Here is a 6033-nt window from a genome sequence, read left to right as displayed (position 1 = left end):
GGCCATGCTCTCTCCAGAGGTTCGAGGAAGAGGAAGCTTCCTTGCCTCTTCCAGTGTCTGGAAGCTCGGTGTTCCTTGGTTTGTGGCAACATAACTCTGATCTATGCCGCCATCTTCACATGGCCTCCCCACCCTTTTGTCTCTTGGAGTCTTCTTTGGATTAAACACCCTAATCCAGTATAAGCTCACCTTAATTTAATAAATTACATCTACAAAGACTCTATTTCTGGCCCTGGCTGGTTGGCTCAGTGGTAGAGCGTCGGCCTGGCGTGCAGAAGTCCTGGGTTCGAATCCCGGCCAGGGCACACAGGAGAAGCGCCCATTTGCTTCTCCATCCCCCTCCCCTCCTTCCTCTCTGTCTCTCTCTTCCCCTCCCACAGCCGAGGCTCCATTGGAGCAAAGATGGCCCAGGCGCTGGGGATGGCTCCTTGGCCTCTGCCCCAGGCGCTAGAGTGGCTCTGGGCGCGACAGAGCGACGCCCCGGAGGGGCAGAGCATCGCCCCCTGGTGGGCAGAGCATCGCCCCCTGGTGGGCGTGCCGGGTGGATCCCGTCGGGCGCATGCGGGAGTCTGTCTGACTGTCTCTCCCTGTTTCCAGCTTCAGAGAAATACAAAAAAAAAAAAAAAAAGACTCTATTTCCAAATAAGGCAACATTCACAGGTTCCGGGTAGACATGATGTTGGGGGGTGGTAATGCTGAACCCAGTTGAAGTAGCATAATTGCCTGACCTGTGGTAACACAGTGGATAAAGCGTCAAACTGGAATGTTGAGGTCACGGGTTCAAATTCCTGGGCTTGCCTGGTCAAGGCACATATAGGAACAACTTTTCACTTCCCCATCTCTCTCTCTCTCTCTCTCTCTCTCTTTCTCTCTCTTTCCCTCCCTCTCCCACCTCTCTCCAAAAATCAATAAGTAAAATTGTAAAAAAAAAAAGCATAATTTTTTTAAAGGTAACCTTATGGTTCCTTAAAGTTGGGGCATGCCTTTCTTTATTCATTCATTGGTGGTGTCTTTTATCATTTTAGCAAAGAAAATGCCCAAATATCTGGCATAAATGAATACTCAGTAAATATTTCTTTAATAGAGTTAAAAATCATTGAATTAAATGCATTTCCACACTTTCTACCTCTGTCCTTTCACAATCTCCTATTTTGGCTTTAAGTTAAAGAACCAGAGTTTGGCCCTGGCTGGTTGGCTCAGTGGTAGAGCGTCGGCCTGGTGTGCGGGGGACCCAGGTTCGATTCCTGGCCAGGGCACATAGGAGAAGTGCCCATTTGCTTCTCCATCCCCCTCCCCTGCTTCCTCTCTGTCTCTCTCTTCCCCTCCCACAGCCAAGGCTCCATTGGAGCAAAGATGGCCCAGGCGCTGGGGATGGCTCCTTGGCCTCTGCCCCAGGCGCTAGAGTGGCTCTGGTCGTGGCAGAGCGACGCCCCCGGAGGGGCAGAGCATCGCCCCCTGGTGGGCAGAGCGTTGCCCCTGGTGGGCGTGCCCGGTGGATCCCGGTCGGGCGCATGCGGGAGTCTGTCTGACTGTCTCTCCCCGTTTCCAGCTTCAGAAAAATACAAAAAAAAAAAAAAAAAAAAAAAAAAAAAAAGAACCAGAGTTTATGAAGGAGGAGAGCAAGGGGCCAAGGAGCCCTGGATATCACTGAGAACCACCGCTTTGTTTACAGGAAGAAGCAGGCCCAGACTGGACAACACTTGTCCAAGAGGACCCCGTGAGGCGGTGTCTAGTGCAAGAAACCCAGCTTTCCCAAATTCCAATATTGTCCATTCTATCACAGTGCCTCCTCACCTGCTCCTACATATTTGTATTTTGGTTATGAGGATGTTAACCTTTAATAAATCATAAGATATTTCTCCAGGAAAATGGGTTTATTCAGAAACAATAAAGAATTGCAATTCACGGCCCTGGCTGGATAGCTCAGTTTGTTGGTGTTGGAATCCATGGGAGTCCGAAAGACCAGAGTAACAGGCTTTATTGAAAGGAAGAAAGGAACCCTGCCGGGCACTTCTCCTGGGGAAGAAGAGCACCGGTTACAGACTAGGGGCGAATTATATAGTGTTTGGGAGAGCCTGAGGGGATACTGAGGCAAAAGTCCTGGTATGTCCAGAATGCTCCTCCTTGGGGGGCTTCGAGCATGTGGGTGTTGAATCAAAAGTTCTGGTGTGTCTGGAGCCCCTCCTTGGGGCGGCTTCTCAGCTTTTTGGAATTCCTCTGTCTCAGGGTCAACAGTCCAGTAATGGTGAGGTCTAACAGATAAGCGGAACATCAAGAGGGCAGTTTGGAATTTACATATCTATCAGTTGGAGCATCATCCTGAAGTGCAGAGGTTGTCGGTTTGATCCCTGGTCAGGGCACATACAGGAACAAATGATGTTCCTGTCCTCTCTCTTTCTCTCTCTCCCCATCCCTCTCTCACTAAAAAAAAGAAAAAAGAAAAAAAAATGCAATTCAAGGGGCTGTTGAAAATGAAGAGTCCATTGGAGGCGACTAAAAGTTTGAAGTATAGTGACTTTTCCTTGGCTGAGTTATGCAATCTCCCGTTGGTTGAGCTGTTACAGGGCAAGAATTCTCTCTCCCATGCTCAGGTAGTAATGTAGTATCACCTCCTATTGTACATGCAAGTGCTGAGACCAGCTCAGCTGTGGGTGTGCACGAAAGGAAGGCGCTGCAGGACTTAAGAAAAAACACACACAATGCACAACATACAGAAAAGATGGGTACAAGGGGACTCCCAGCCTCTAGGACTGAGAGCCCAGATCTCTGCAGCCTCATTGTATTTATTGGTCTCTTTGCTCATCAAGCAAATTAGCAGAACCTGGGTCAAATTAATCTACAATGGATTCAGAAGCAGAGAAAGACAACCAATCAATGCCCCCAGGCATGTAGAAAAATGGCTATAGGGGTCAGCTGCTTTCTATAAACAATCGTAGCAGTGCTTGCCGGAGCAGCAGGACTTGGCATTCTGAAGTCCACACCCAAAACTTGTCTCAAGGCTGCAGTTTCATCTCAGCCATTTTCCTACATGCAAGTACTGAACTTCTCTTTCTACTGGGGTCAATAGTACGCACTGAGTGACGTGTGAGTGAAAGTTCTCTTTTCTAGCCTCCTGACTCCATTTTAAAAGAGGTTTATGTTTATTAATTTTCACAGGGTTAAAGAGAAATGACAGTTACAACGTCCCATTTCATCTTCCTTAAGATGAGTTCAGTAACATCAAAGATTATTACTCTGATCACTGAAAAGTGTGCGAAGATTTTCTTTTAAGGTGCCTGTGTTTACTATTTTGAACAATATCTCAGCATAAGTATGCAGAGGAAGAAACAAGATTAGAAAAATAGCTATTGCCTGACCAGGCAGTGGCACAGTGGATAGAGCGTCGGCCTGGGACCTGAGGACCCAGGTTCAAAACCCTGAGGTCACCGGCTTGAGCACAGGCTCACCAACTTGAGTTCAGGGTTGCTGGCTTGAGTGTGGGATCATAGACATGACTCCATGGTTGCTGGCTTAAGCCCAAAGGTAGCTGGCTTGAGCCCAAGGTCACTGACTTAAGCAGGGGGTCACTGGTTTGGTTGAAGCCCCACGATCAATACATGAGAAAGCAATCAATGAACAACTAAGGTGCCGCAACGAAGAATTGATGCTTCTCTCTCTCCCTTCTGTCTGTCCCTGTCTTTCTCTCTTAAATAAATAAATAAATAACTTGTTTATTCAACAACTACCATGGTATTTACTTACCACTCCTAGGATGAGGAAGTGCTCGGTCTGTCAACCCAAACTCTGACCCCTCCCAGAGTGCAGGAGAAAAGCAGCCCATTGAGAGATATAGATTCCATGTCTGGAGTCCTGGGTTCTGGTCCCTCTTCAGATCCCGACTAGCTGCATGATCTTGAGCAACTTCCATCCCCTCTTTGGGTCTCAGTTTACTCCTCCCCAAAATGAAAAGTGTAGGAAAGGGGGTTGTGTTGAAGATCTTCAAAGTCTCCTCCAACTCTGACATGCTACAGCTCCCGCACTGATATGTGGGGCCTGGCTGTGCCACTTAGGATCTATAACGCCGGTGGCAGAAGCCAGGCAGGTTCACATCGGATTCAGGCAAATAACAACGGAACTTCAGAGTCAGAAAGCATTGGGTCGTTCCCGTTTAATAGATTCTCGCCACAGTGGATGAGCAAACAAGCAGGGGTAAAACCGCTTCTCACGGCAGCAGGCGGCCAAACAGTAAAATAGCCCCTTGCAGTGGAGGGCAGGCAATCCACAGTCCCTGCAAAACCACCCTGAGTCAAAGCACCAGTAGCTTACACAGACTGTACACACGTGGTTCTGCCACATGCTCACGCACTAATCATGCAAAGTACAAGCGAGCGAGCCTAACACAACGGTTTTCCCTACAGGGTCTTTATACTTCCCATACCTGATGGCCTCACCTCGTGTCTGAGCATGCACAACATGTACAGATTGTGGAGAACTGGGCAACTTCCCTGCCAGACAAAGTTCACACAGGTACTCCTAGGGCCTGGGGCTCTTTTTAAAATTTTTTTCAATTACAGTTGACATTCAATATCATTTTATATTAGTTCCAGGAGTATAGCACAGTGCTTAGAGTGTTGTAAGGTACCAAAAAGCTGAAAATTGATATTGATATTCTGGGAGGAAAGGTCAGGCTTTCCTATCCCGTCCCTCCTTTAGGGAGGGGAGGGAGAAGAATGTAGAAGTTTCTGGCTTGCAAGAACAATGGGTCATCCAGTTTTAAATCTAAAATAACTTCTTCTCTTTCAATAGGAGGCAGAATTTACATACCACCTTGCATTGACTGTAGTTCCTCCCCCTCCCTGGAATCTTGAGGGTAAAATACCTCTAGGCTAGTGGAGGGAAGATGAACCCTGAAAGATTTGGAAACATCTTTGATTGTGTTACTTTGAAAGTCTTAATGTTTCTGTGTATCCCCTAAACAAATGTTGCCAGCTTGTACCCTGAAGTCAAGCTCTCCCCAGTGTGTGATCAGGGTATATAAGCAGCCCCTGAACTATTTTTGGGACTGCACGATTTGGGTCTGATGCCCCATGCCAGCCATATGCAGCCAGCATATTTAATAACTCTCCTCCTCTAATAAAACTCTTCAAAATTCATCTGGACTGTGTGTCTCTACGTGAATTCGATGAAATGAGGTACAGTGCCTTTCAGAATCTGGGGTGCGGTACTTTATAACAAGACAATTCTAGTACCTGCCTGAGACCATACATAGTTAATACAATTTTTTTTTTTTACTATATCCCCTATGTCAGTGGTTCTCAAACTTTTTGAAGTTGGGGCACATTTAAAATCCTACAAATAATTGTAGGCACACTATATACAAATTTCTGAGAAATATGTTATAATAATTGTCAAATATTAAAGAAAAAAATATAAAGTCCAAGCGTGCTTTTATGGTAATTAAATGAAATAAATACAACAAAATTAAATTTATTCTGACATTAAAAAACATTTTTTTTGCCTGACCAGGCGATGGTGCAGTGGGTAGAGCACCGAACTGGGATGTGGAGGACCCAGGTTCGAGACCCCGAGGTCGCCAGCTTAAGCATGGGCTCATCTGGTTTGAGCAAAGCTCCCCAGCTTGGATCAGAGGTCACTGGCTCGAGCAAGGGGTTACTCGGTCTGCTGAAGGCCCACGGTCAAGGCACATATGAGAAAGCAATCAATGAACAACTAAGATGTCGCAACAAAAAACTGATGATTGATGCTTCTCATCTCTCTTTGTTCCTGTCTGTCTGTCCCTATCTGTCCCTCTCTCTGACTCTCTCTGTAAAAAAAAAAAAAATTAAAACATTTTTATGTTACATTTTTTATGTTTTTTAGAATTTGTAAAAAAAGAGGTGTTAAAAAATAAAAAACAAGTTATTTTTTTAATATACTGTATATAGATACATTCTTAGCAAGATTTAGTAAATTCAGCAGGTCCCTACACGAATGTGTTAAGTTTTTTCATTCTTATGTTTATGAGAAACATAAGCCCGATGTGTCCTAGCTATT

This window comes from Saccopteryx leptura, chromosome 3 (assembly GCF_036850995.1).
Source record: "Saccopteryx leptura isolate mSacLep1 chromosome 3, mSacLep1_pri_phased_curated, whole genome shotgun sequence".
In the NCBI taxonomy this organism is placed as follows: Eukaryota; Metazoa; Chordata; class Mammalia; order Chiroptera; family Emballonuridae; genus Saccopteryx; species Saccopteryx leptura.
The sequence above is the reverse complement of the archived record's forward strand: the minus strand, read 5'-3'. Positions refer to the sequence as shown.